General features: G+C 50.3%; 1 protein-coding gene across 4 annotated transcripts in view; it reads right to left on the minus strand.

Moving 5' to 3' along the window:
- The window catches only part of TMEM119 (transmembrane protein 119), a 10,637-nt gene extending 4,250 nt beyond the window's left edge, over positions 1–6,387 (minus strand). The window contains exons 1-3 of one of the 4 annotated variants that reach the window (XR_003569299.1): positions 6,141–6,387; positions 3,413–3,535; positions 1,365–1,391 (exon numbers count right to left, since the gene is read on the minus strand). The gene's annotated coding sequence lies outside the window, so the exon portion shown is untranslated. Of the gene's footprint in view, positions 1–257; positions 436–1,337; positions 1,392–3,412; positions 3,536–6,140 lie in introns of those variants that run through there. The other 3 variants (XM_027864453.1, XM_027864461.1, XM_027864467.1) reach the window with 3 other exon arrangements.
- Positions 6,388–12,843: the final 6,456 nt, after the last annotated feature.

A 12,843-nucleotide genomic window follows, 5' to 3' on the forward strand; every position in this document is an offset into this window, starting at 1 on the left:
GGATGTCAGAGCTGGGAGGGGGCCTTAGAACAAGGGATGTCAGAGCTAGGAGGACCCTTAGAACAAAGAATGTCAAGGAGAGGAGGGAGAACCTTAGAAAAGGGAACACATCCTGTGTGCATCCTGTGGCATCCTCCCTTTAAAATGCACCCCCCAATTCTGTCTGCCCATCCAAATACTTGAGGGGTGGCTCCAGTGTCTGAACACCTCCTCCACGTAGCCCTCCCTGACTACCCCAGCTCACAGTCATCACTCACCTCTGAACTTCCACCACTCTCCCTCTGTGGATCACCCAGTTCAACCCTTGTTCATTCTCTGTCTTGTTCCGTTTACTAACAGCTCCCTGTAAATGTGTCTTGTTTCCCCACTAGACTGTAAGTTCTCTGAGGGCCAAGACAGTGTTTTCTGCTTGTCTGTACACCCCCAGCAATGGGCACATTATATCTGTCCAGGGGACACTTGTCTGAAAGATAACAGTATTGGAGTTTTTCTGTTTGTAATCTCTTCTGAGATGCTCAAAGCTAATTCTATTTTTAACCAGCAGCACCCCCCCCCAATTCGGGCTCCACCTCCTTCCCCAGGAACCGAAACCTTGGCCAAGCCAGTCACACATCCCACAGCCCTGAAGCCCTGCCGGGGTGAGATTCCTGTGTGTGGGGTGAGGACCCTGGGCCCTGTCTCTGTCCTTGCCCTACCCTGCTCGGCTCCACCCCCACACCCTCACTTCAGCCATCCCCGTCAGGATTTTAAGTTCATTCTCCTCTCTCCTGGGTCTCCCTTCTGAAAATAATTTTGTTGGAGACAAAAAGAGCCAAAAAGCTCTTCTGCTCCAGGGCTGTTGGAGAACGTCTCCCCCCTACAACATGACATAGCCTCAGAGCAGATGAGAACCAGATGACCTGGCTGGGCTAGCTCCCGCCCACGCAGCCGTCCAGATAGGCTGCTCCCGGCATGAACCCCCAGATGCCAAGACCCCATCTGGCGCAGACTGGCAAGGCCGATTAATAAATTCCTGACAGCCCAGTTTGGGGATGGAAACTTTGACATGGATTTCCAAGAACCTGGTCTGCCTGGGGCCCAAGGTGAAAGGGAAGATGCCAGTTTCGTGGTATTAGGGGGTGCAGTGGGAGGTGGAGGTGCTATCCTATATTTTAAGACAAGGATGAATTAGATGACCACTCTAGGGCCTCTGAGATCCTGTGATTCAAGAATTCCAAGATTCTATGATTTCCAAGTTTCAATGATCCCGAGTCCTGGGCAGCTAAGTAGTGCGGTGGATAGAGCACCAGGCCTGGAATCAGGAAGACCTTAGTTCAAATCTGGCCTCAGACACTTACCAGCTGCGTGACCCTGGGCAAGTTAGTTCACTCCGTTTGCCTCAATTTCCTCGTCTGTAAAAAAAAAAAAAAAAAAAAAAAAAAAAGCTAAAGAAGGAAATGGCAAACCACTCCAGTATCTTTGCCAAAAAAAACCCAAATTGGGTCACAGAGAGTTGGACACAACTGAACAACAAGATTTTCTAATTCGGTGATTGTATCTAAGAATCCAAATTTCTTTCATTGTAAGAATCTATAGTTCCAAGAGTCTTAATTCAGTGAGTATATGGTCTTGATTCTAAGAAAGTATGATTCTAATATTCTCTGATTATGCAGTTAGATGATTCTAACATAACAAAAGTTGAGGGGCAGCTGGGTGGCGCAGTGGATAGAGCACCGACCCTGAAGTCAGGAGGACCTGAGTTCAAATCCAGTCTCAGACCAAACACTTGACACTTACTAGCTGTGTGACCCTGGGCAAGTCACTTAACCCCAATTGCCTTTAAAAAAAAAAAAGGGTAGTGATGCTATCCTCTAATTCAGTGACTGTATGTTCCCTGAGATTCTAAGATTTGTGAATTCATTGACTGTGACTCCAAGATTCTCCGATTCCATGTTTCTGATTCTAAGATCTTCTAATGTGATGTTTATATGAGTCTCAGAAACTTTGGTTCTAAGAGTCTCATCTTCAGTAATTCAATGATTCGTGGACCCCGTGATTTGGTGGGGGGCCTCATGGTACAACGGGAAAAGCTCTGGGTTTGGACTAGGAGCTTAAAACCCAGTTCTGTGATTTTACTCTCTGGGTAACCTGAAGCAAGCAATTCTGGGTCTCACTTTGCTCAGCTATAAAAAGAGGAATTTAGGCTCAAGGATTTCCAGGCTCCGAGCCTGCGATCCCATGATTTGATGGTGGTCCTCAACAGTTCTGTGCATCCTCAGCAGATGCAGGGCCCTTCACACAAGCTGCTCTGGCATCCGGACGGAGAACTCTCTTGGCCAGTGGCGCCTTCCCTGTCCGGTTTCTCCTCATCACTATCGCTATACCCCTGTGTAAATGTATGTGCACACGCAAACACTCACGTATACACAGAGCCCACCATCAACAGCCATCCAGGAAGGTGAACCTGGGAGATAATGGCATTCACATTAGCGACATGAAAAATGTTCATGTCTGGATTAAAAGTACCTTGGTTCTCACCTGCCGCAGAAATATCCCGAGCAAAGAAAGAATATGGTTTGTTCTATAACGAAGGGAGCCCCTGGAGAGGGAGGCTGGGAGAGCTGCTGCTCTGAGACCTTCTGCTGACACAGGGAGGGAATCTGGACAGACCCAGGGTCGAGAGCTGATAGGGAGCTCTGACATTCTCTGTTCCAAGATTATCTCACCCTTGACATCCCCTGTTCTAAGGCCCTCCCAGCTCTGACATTCCCTATTCCAATGCCCCTTCCAGCTCTGACATCCCCTGTTCTGAGGCCCTCCCAACTCTGACACTCCCTGTTCTAAGGCCCCTCCCAGCCCTGACATTCCCTGTTCCAATGCCCCTTCCAGCTCTGACATCCCCTGTTCTGAGGCCCTCCCAGCTCTGACATTCCCTGCTCTAAGGCCCTCCCAGCTCTGACATTCCCGGTTCTAAGACCCCTCCCAGCTCTGACATCCCCTGTTCTAAGACCCCTCCCAGCTCTGACATTCCCTATTCCAATGCCCCTCCCAGCTCTGACATCCCCTGTTCTAAGGCCCCTCCCAACTCTGACATTCCCTATTCCAATGCCCCTCCCAGCTCTGACATCCCCTGTTCTAAGGCCCTCCCAGCTCTGCCATTCCCTGTTCTAAGGCCCCTCCCAGCTCTCATGGTCCTGAGATTCTTTAAACAGGAGCCTCTTCTCCTAAACAGGAGGTCATGGGTAACTTCTGGAGTGACTGGGAGGAATAATGTGCTGAGGTAACAAATGTAGGGAGGAGAACCAGAAGAAGAAATAGCCCTTTTCTCATCCTTAGCTGAGGATCTGCATGCCCCCATCCCCCAACCCCAAGCTCCACTCACCCCTAAATAATCATCTTATAAAAGCTTCCACACCATTGACTTCACTCCTACCTCCTTTGTGACCTTGGCCAAGTCACTTCCTGTCCCTTGGCCTCAGTTTCTCCAGCTGTGAAAGACGCCGTTGCGCCAGACACCCTTCTGTGGTGCTTCCCAGCCTAAAAGTCCAGTGATTCCCTGAGAGCAGAGATCAGATATAACTAACACAATCCGCTTTCTCCAGCTTCCCATGGCCTCTAGGGGATAGGTTTTTTCCCAAGGTCAGCTCCCATCTTGGTCATTTTCAGGAACCCTCCTAGGGGAAACCCAGCCCCTGCCCTATGGCCAGGGGTAGGGAGAGACACCAGCTCCCTTAAGAAGGCAGGAGGGCTGGCCCATTCACCCACAGGGGGTTCTGGCTCTTGGCCTCCATTGCTTGGGAAGGGCAGCTTGGCGTCTGCCCCCAGCCCCTAGACATAGACAGATTCCAAAGCCCTCGGGTCATAGAATGTAGAGCTAGAAGGGAGCTTCTGTGGGGCCTAGTCTGACCCCCATTAGCTTCATGATGAGGGAAACAAGGGAGTCTTACCTAGACTTACCCAAGTTCATACAGGAAATTAAAGATCTGAGATCTAAGCCCAGCGTTGTTTCCCATCACCCCCCTGTCCCTCACCCCCTGGAGTGGTCCTCACAGGCCAGGACCCCTCTCCAGCCTAGTCTCTTTCCATGTCTTAGACTGTTCTTAAAGTCAGCCTCGGTGGTTTTCTCCAAATCAAGCAGCCCATTCGATATGAGGTTTGAGCTGTTTCCATGTGACACGTTTCTCTCCAATCTCTCCTCCACACAGCTGCCTAACGGATATTCCTACAGCACAGCTCTGACCCTCACTCCCTGGCTTGCCTCAAGCATGCAAACCCCACCCCTCCAAGTCTGGCATTTAAAGTTCTTTGCAATCTGGCTGTGGCTTGCCTTTCTAGGCTGATTCTTCATTCCTTTCCCTTAAGGTCCCAATCATGCTGGCTGCCTTCCTGTTCCCACTACATCCCATCTCCCATCTCCTACCTCCAAACTTTTGCCTAGACTGTCTCTCAGGCCAGGAATGCATGCCCTTCTCAAGCCAAGGCCTCTTGGAATCAATCCCTAGCTTCTCCATAGTTCAGCTCGATGACATTTTCTGATTTTGTCCCATTTAGTACCGCCCCCTCCCTCCAATTGCTTTGTATATTTTCTGTGTACACCCCCTACCCTTAGCAGTAAACTTTTTAAGGACAGGGCTTTTGCCCAGCACAGAGCTTGGCACATAATAGGCTAATTTAACAATGACAACATTTATATATGTAATAAATGCTTGTTGAATGAATAAATTACTGAGTATGCAGATTATTCCCCTTCCCCTCCCAGGAGAGACCCAGGTACCCTGGAGAGCAGAATCCTCTCCTTGTCTGAGAGGAGTCCTCTTAGGCCACTGGGAAGAGGGGTGGAAGCACAGGGAGAAGGAAACAAGGAAGGGGGCCCACACACAGAAAACCTGGTTTCAATTAAAGAACAAGTCCATGGCGGGATTGAGGCTGCAGGCTGCAAAGCCCTACGAGCTCCCCTCTCCCCTCTCGGGCCTTCTGACCTTTTCTTCTTCCCCCTCTGGCCCAGGGCTCTGGGATCTAACCCCCCCCCCCCCCCCCCCCCCCCCCCCGCCACATACACACACAGACTCATTACCAGTGGAGAGGAGATAGGAGGGGAGCATTCCCCTAGAAGAAAGAAAACTATACTATAGGGGTCCCAGTGCTCCCCCAGACAGCCAGCCTTGGCCTGACCATCTAAGAGACCAAAAGAACCTGATTTCCCAATGCCCCCAAAGACCCCAGTGAGCACAACCATTGTGGATGCCCCAGACACCCTGACCCTATAGACTGGGGCACAAAGTTACCCCCTGACCCACACGCACATGTACATCCACACAAATGATGCACTCAATATACTGGTACATACAGCAGACACACTCACACAGAGACACACGTACCCATATAGACAGAGGCACACTGACCCACACTGACTCACATGCAGAGACACATTGATCCCTATAGATTCACAGACAGCGCCAGAGAAGACACACATACACACTGATATACACGGTGATCCACACACAGAAACAGTCACACAAATTCAGTGGGGATGGAGGGCTGCAGGGAGTAAGGAAAGACGAAAACGTGAGATTATAGGGAGCAGGCAAGTGGAAAGGCAAGTGTCCAGTCCCATGAATGCGAGCTGACCTGAATCCCCTTCTGTGCAGACACCCCTAACAGCTATCAATCCCACACCCAACACACACACACACACACACACACACACGTGCATGCGCACACAAACACCCCACAAACACACACGATCCTAACAGCTGCCTCCATCTCCCATACTTAGCTCAGGTCCTCAGACATACATGTGCAGGCAGTTACTGGACACCCTCTGTGCAGTTGGGACCCAGCCAGGCACTGCTGGAGGGACCTGGTCTGTCTTAGCTACCCAAACACTCTCAGAACTGAGTCTCCCAACTGGGAAAGTTGGGGGAAGGGTGTGAGGGGTCAAGGCTGGTCCAAGTTCAGTCTGCTAGTCCCAGGACAGGTAGTGTCAGAGCTGGGTAGCCTGGGTTGATGGAGAGGGGACAGAGAGGGTGACAGCAGTGTTTGGACAGGGGGCAGAGGAGGTTAGCCTCCAGCCGTAGGGAGCCTCAGGGAGGACAGGAGACTCCCAGAGCTCCTCTTCCACCCAGACCTGGACCTCCCTGCCCAGAGAAGCCTAGACTCACCAGAGCAGCTGCAAAGGGAGGTTTCAGGACGCCTGGATCCCCACGACTGAGGCTGGATGAGGTCCCACAGCCTAGCAGCGAAGGATGGGGAGCCTTCTGGAGTCCTAACCTAGGAGCAGGGTGCTGGTCCCAGGCCCCTGCCCCTCTGCCCCCCTGCCTTCCTGCCCGCCTCCCCTTCCTCCAGCCAGTCAGTCAGTCAGCCAGCCAGCCAGCCTCAAGCTCACAAACTGAGAGAGGCTAGCCCCACCAGCTTGCTTTCATTAAAGGAGTTTCAAGTGGGGACAGGCAGGGCTGGGGGAGGGGAAGGGGCAAAGGGATGGGAGGGACTGAGGGAGGGAGGGACTGAGGGCTGAGCTCTACCAAGGGCCACACACACACACACACACACACACACACACACACACACACACACACCGAGCAATTGGGGGTGGTGGGAGGAGGGGCTGGAGTCCTCCAGCTGGAGGACTTTGTTCTTTCCTCTCTTATGAGCTTTTCTGGAAAGCAAAGTTTCCCTGAGTCAGGGGGTCCCAAGAAAAACAGGGCGGGGAGGGAAGAAGAAGAAGAAGGGAGAAAGGAAGAGGACCTTGCCACCGGGACAATGGGTAAGAATGAGGGGACCTTGGGAGCCAGAGTAAAGAAGGAAAAATCTCCCATTCTGGGCTTGACTCAGTGTTTCCATGATGGGAGGGGAGAGGCAAGACTCAGGAAAATATGGGACATAGAGTGTATGAGAAAAGAGAGAAACAAAAGGGTGGAGGAAGCGGAGGCATCGGGACCCCCAGACACCCTCAGCAAGGAGATGTCCTGGCAAATAAGCACCCCGACGTTCCCCAGCCCTCCCCTGCCCTTTGCACTTCACAGCCTGGAAATAAAAGCGCAGGGGCATCTTCAGATCAGGGTCTCCAATCACTCCCAGCTGATGGATGTTTTCTCAGGCTTTGGGGTGCCTGTGGCAGGATGGTCCAGAGGAAACAGCAGACAAAACTATAGGGAAACAGGGGAGGAGAATTAAATTCCCCTGTCCTTGGATGTCTGGGCATCTCGCTAGGTCTCTAGAGGATATAACCATAGAATCTTAGAACATTCTCTGTTAAAGGGATCTGACTGAGAATACAGAAAATAGAATGTGAGAGATGGAAGGGCCTTTAGAACAGGGGATGTCAGGGTTGGGAGGGGCCTTAGAACAAGGGATGGCAGAGCTGGGAGGGGCCTCACAAGCAATTCAGTCCAACCAATATCTGACCAAGACTCCCCTTTACAACATAATTGACCACAATCATCCCACCTGTAAGTGAAGCCCTCAGACCACTACAATGGCTGCTGGGGGACCCCTGCTTTAAATCTCTCCCCACTCTAGCCCATCCTCCACTACTGCCAAAGTGATTTTCCTAAAGCGCAGGTCCCACCAAGTCACCTCCCTATTCAACAAACTCAATGAATGGCTCCCTATCACCTCCAGGGTCAGATATAAAGCTCTCTCTGGCTTTTCAAGCCCTTCATAACTTGGCCCCTCCTAGCTTTCCAGTCTTCCTACACCTTCCTCCATACCACATGCTCTGCAATCAAGGGACCTACCCTCCTTTCTGTTCCTTCAAGAAGACTTTCCATCTCTGGACTCAGGGCATTTGCGCTGGCTGTGCTCCATGCCTACAATTCTCTCTCCCAGCTACCTTGGTTTCCTATGGATCCCTACTACAATCCCACCTTCCACAGGAAGCCCTTCCTGATCCCCCTTAATTCTAGTGCCTTCCCTCTGTCAGTTATCTCTGATTTATTTTGTACATGATTTGCTCCTATCTAGCGATTCGCATGTTTTCTCCCCGTTGAGGCTCTGAGCTCCGTGACAGCAGGGACGGCCTTTTGCCTTTCTTTGTGTCGTCAATGCTTACAATGCCTGGCACACAGTAGGGTCTTAATTAATACTTGTTGACTTGACTTGATTCAAGATAGACCTCAAATCTCAAAGTTCACTACCCCCAGAAGCCTCGGGACCTATTCCATTTTGAGAGAATTCTAATTCTTAGGAAGTCTCTCTTGCCATCAAGCCTAAATCTGCCTCCCCCACCCATCAAAGCCCTCGCTAAGGCCTCGTTCTGCCCTATGGGGCCAAGGAAAACAAGAAAAAAAATATCCCTGTTTCAGGGTTTAGTTTAATCCCTTAAAAAAAAATTGAAGACAGCATTTTGGCTCATCCTCTTTCCCCTAAATCTTTTCTCCTCCAGGCTAAACACCTCCAGACATCTTAAGACACCAACTTGAAGTCCTTCATCATCCTCATTGGCCTTCTAGTTGGACAGTCTCCAACTTGCCTGTTCTAATCTGGGAGCCCAGACCTGAATGAACTCAATGTTCCAGTTATGGTCCGACCAAGATGGAATCTGCTTTCTTGGCTGTTGTGACTCCACACCGCTGATTCATATAGAGCTTGCAGTTCGCAAGAGCCTCAGTCTTTTTCAGAAAAAAAAGTATTATTTGTCCAAGCCTGTCCCAAAGTCATAACAACAACAACCATAATAACATCATGCCCTAATACTGTACCTTCAAGATCTACGAAACGTGCTTCTCATAAAAGCCTACGAGGCAAGCGGTGCATGAATCGTTACCCCCAATTGAGTTGTAAAAAGGTGAAATGATTCGTCCAAGGTCACTGTACTACTCAGTGGCAGATCTAAGGGTAGGAAGAACCCAGACCCCCTGACTTCAAGCCAAGCCCCGTTTCCACTGCTAAGCTGCCATGAAAGGAAGCCCAGGGTGTCTGAGGTTGGGTGTGGGGAGTGGACTGATCCTGACAGAGAGACAAAGGATGACTCTGCCCTCACTGACCAGACCTAGAGCTGACCCTTGGGGATCAGCATATCTGAGAGTGTTTTCATAATGTTGGCAGTGATGATCAAGATAGCCTGAGGAGAAGTATGACTGTTCAATTGTTTTTCACTTGTGTCTGACTCTTCGTGACCCCATTTGGGGTTTTCTTGGCAGAGATACTAGAGTGGTTTGCCGTTTTCTTCTCTAGCTCATTTTACAGATGAGGAAACCGAGGCAAACAGGGGTGAAGTGACTTGGCCAGGGTCACATAGCTAGTAAGTATCTGAGGTCAAATTTGAACTCAGGTCTTCCTGACTTTCAGCCTGGCTCTCTATCTATTCTACTGCCTAGCTGCCCCTGAAGAGGGCAGTGTAGAGAAATGGAAAAAAGCAAGGGTTTGGATGTAAAAGAGGTGAGTTCTAGACTGGGCAAGTCATTTTATCCTAGCAGCCTCAGTTTCCCCTTCTATAAAATGAGAGGGTTGGACCAGATGACCCCTAGGGTCCCTTCCAGCTCTGACAGTCCATGAATCCCATGGTCTCCTCCAGCTTTAATGTCCCCAATGAAGATAGAATGGGGCTTCACAAATACTATGAGAAGCTATACTTGGGACCATCCTTAAAAGGGGGCATCTCAATAGGGATAAATGTAAAGTCACATGCTTGGGTTTAAAAAGTCAATTTTCCAAGTCCAAGATGGCAAAGCGTTGTCTACCCTGCCACCCAAAAAGATTAGAGAGTCTGTTAACAGGATGATATGAGATGATTTAATCTTAGGTTGAATTTCAACAGTCATGCCCTCCAAGGCTTGGGAAAGGATGGACCCACTGCACAGAATGGATCCCATTTACCCAGATCCCTTCATCCAGTTCGCGGCACTCTTAGGGAAGACACTGATAAAGGAAAAGACATTCAGAGATGGCGACCGGGACAGTGAAGGGTCTTAAGGGGGAGGAAGGGGAGGACCACGATGGGGAAGACATGATTCCTGTTTCAAAATATTTAAAGGGCTGAAATAGGAAAGCGAGATTAGCCTTGTTCCACTTGGTCCCAGAAAACAGAACAATGGGGGGAAGTAGCATGTAGGTAAACTGAGGCATGCTGAGAAAACCTTTCTGAGGATTAGAACTGTCCCCAAGTGGAATGGACTGCTTTGAGAAGTCATGGCTTCCCCTCCCTAGAGGCCTTCAAACAAAGGCTGACTGACCTCTTATTGGGGATGTTGTAAGGGGATTCTGATCCAGGTAGGGGTTATACCGGATGGTCACCGAGGGCTCTTTCTGCTCTGAGATTCTTTGATTCTATATCTCACCCTCTGGGCCCAGGCCGTTTCCCTCAGAGATTGGGGGATGGAGGGACTTGGAGAGAAGCCCATGGGTGGGGTGGGTCTGCCCATCCTTCAGGCCCAGGGAATGGTAGTTTGAAGTCGGCCTCTTGCCTCCTAGTAACAAATGTTCAACAGGGCAGGGCTGAGGGTTGGCTAATTACATGGTAGGAAAGGGGTTAGGTTTCTGAGTGGCTGCCTGGGGGGACAGCCTAGCTCCATGTTCATCTCCCTGAAATTACATAGTTGGAACCTAGCTGCCTCCCACCCTGCCCTGCCCTGCCCTATGCCACAGGGTGGGCCTTAGGCCTCCCACTGGTCAGAAAGCCTCAGGGCAGGACTGAGTGTAAGCTAGTGATCAGGGTGGGCTTGGAGAAAAGACCCCTTAACACAGGACGTAGAATATGGGATGTTCAGATAGAGAGAGACCTTAGAAAGAAAATATTGGATCTGAGAAGGAAGGGAAAGGGAACTTAGAACAGAGAATGGCAGAGCTGGGAGGAGCCTTAGAACAGAGAATTCAGAACTGGGAGGGGCCTTAGAACAGGGAATGTCAGAGCTAGGAGGGACTTTAGAACAGGGGATGTCAGAGCTGGGAGGGGCCTTAGAACAGGGAATGTCAGAGGTAAGAGGGGTCCATAGAACAGAGGATGTCAGAGCTGGGAGGGGCCTTAGAACAAGGAATGTTAGAGCTGGAGTAGGTCATAGAGAGCATCTAACCCAGTGGTCCCCAGATAGATTTCAGTGAGTCTGGGAACTTGAATGGGGAAAAAAATAGATCTTTATTTTCACTAAAATTTAACTGAACTTAAGTGTTTCCTTAAGTTATGAATTTTAAAAAAACCAAACATTCTTTTGAGAAGGTGCCCAGGAATTTCCCCAGACTGCCAAAGGGGCCCTCAACGCCCAAAAAGTAAAGAAGCTCTGATATGAATCCAATCCCCAACTTAAAGAGAAATGACCTGAGACAAAGTTCCTTGGCCAAGGTTCAGCGCAATTTAACAAACAGTTTTTACACACCTACTATGTGCTGGGCCCCATGCCTAGGCAATGGGAATATAAAGATAAAAATGAAGGAATCCCTGCCTTTAATTTCTTACATCCTACTGGGAATGTGGAGGTGAGGATGGAGGGGGGACACACAATAATAATATCTTTAAACAACTACAGAGTAAGGAACAGGAAGGAAGGAGAAAGTGTTAATGATGGGGAGAGGGGGAGGGGAGAAGCAATCAGGGAAGGCTTCCCAGAGGCGGCCACTGAGATCAGCCTTAGACAGTAACCTGGGTTCTGAAGGGAGGTGAGGAGAGAGGACATCCTGGAAGCAGCTTGCTCTCACAGCCTTGAGTGGGAGCTTGGCTCCTGAGCAAGACGGTCTGCTGAGAACGCGGAGTTTGTCAGGGAGAGTAAATCAAACACGCAAGGAAAGAGGGAAGCCCGAAGAAGGGACCTGGACAGGTACAAGTAGAGAAAAAGGGAGGAATGGAATTGAGGGGCCTGGATGCCCTTAGGCAAACCACTTCCTCACTCTGACCCTCAGTTTTCTCCTCTGATAAGTGAAATGGTTAGACTAGATGCCCTCAGAGCGCTAACATTCTATGTTCGAAAATCTTTTCTGGCTCTGACCTTCCCCATTCTAAGGTCTTTCCTAGCTCTGACATCCTCTGTTCTAATGCCCCTCCCAGATCTGACATCCCCTCTTCTAGGGTCCTTCCCAGATCTGCCATCCCCTCTTCTAGGGCCTCTCCCAGATCTGCCATCCCCTGTTCTAGGGTCCTTCCCAGCTCTGACATTCCCATGTTCCATGGTCTCTCCCAACTCTCACATTGTGTTCTAAGATCCCTCTTAGATCTATCATCCTCTGTCCCAAGGCCCCTCCCAGCTCTGGATTTCTAGGAACTTTTCTGACTCCTTGCTATGGGTCCAAGGGCGCAGAAGCTAAAGCCGTTGGCCAGCTGGCTGTGGCTGACGTGGGAGATGCTGCCTCTGTCAGCTTGCTACTTCAGTGAGCTCAGGGTCCTGAGCGTGCACTTGGTGTGTGTGCGTGTGTGCGCATGTGTGTGTCATGTCTATGTATAGATCATGTCAGCTTCACCTGCTTCAGTTCCCCCCCATCGCTCTTTATAACCTCAGGGTCTGATATCCCAGGACAAGCTGAGAATGAGAGACCTCCATCCCTTCCTCCCTGACTCCCTCCTGGCGTCTCTAGGTCGATCCTGTGTCTAAAAGAGGCAAACACATGTGAGGCCTGGGGGCCTAGCCCTTCCCGGCACACCTGCTGTCTGGCCACATTAGAGCCAGGGAACTCTTAGCAGGGAGGCCAAGGTCGGGGGGAGGCCCACAACCGGGGGGGGTGGGGGGGACAGATACAATTGTCCTATTCTATGCCTCTATTCTCTTGGGAAGAGAGGCAGCAGGGGCTACTGGGCTAAGGCATGTGGGGGTGCGTTACATGTAGATACATGCACATACATGTATGCATGAAGTTGCATGTAGACGCATGCCCTTCTGCTTTGAAGGATGAGTGGTTACCTATACGGGTATGAAAATACCCCTGTACCCGCATATGAGAGGC

This window comes from Vombatus ursinus, unplaced genomic scaffold (assembly GCF_900497805.2).
Source record: "Vombatus ursinus unplaced genomic scaffold, bare-nosed wombat genome assembly UNPS02001287.1, whole genome shotgun sequence".
Classification (NCBI taxonomy): domain Eukaryota; kingdom Metazoa; phylum Chordata; class Mammalia; order Diprotodontia; family Vombatidae; genus Vombatus; species Vombatus ursinus.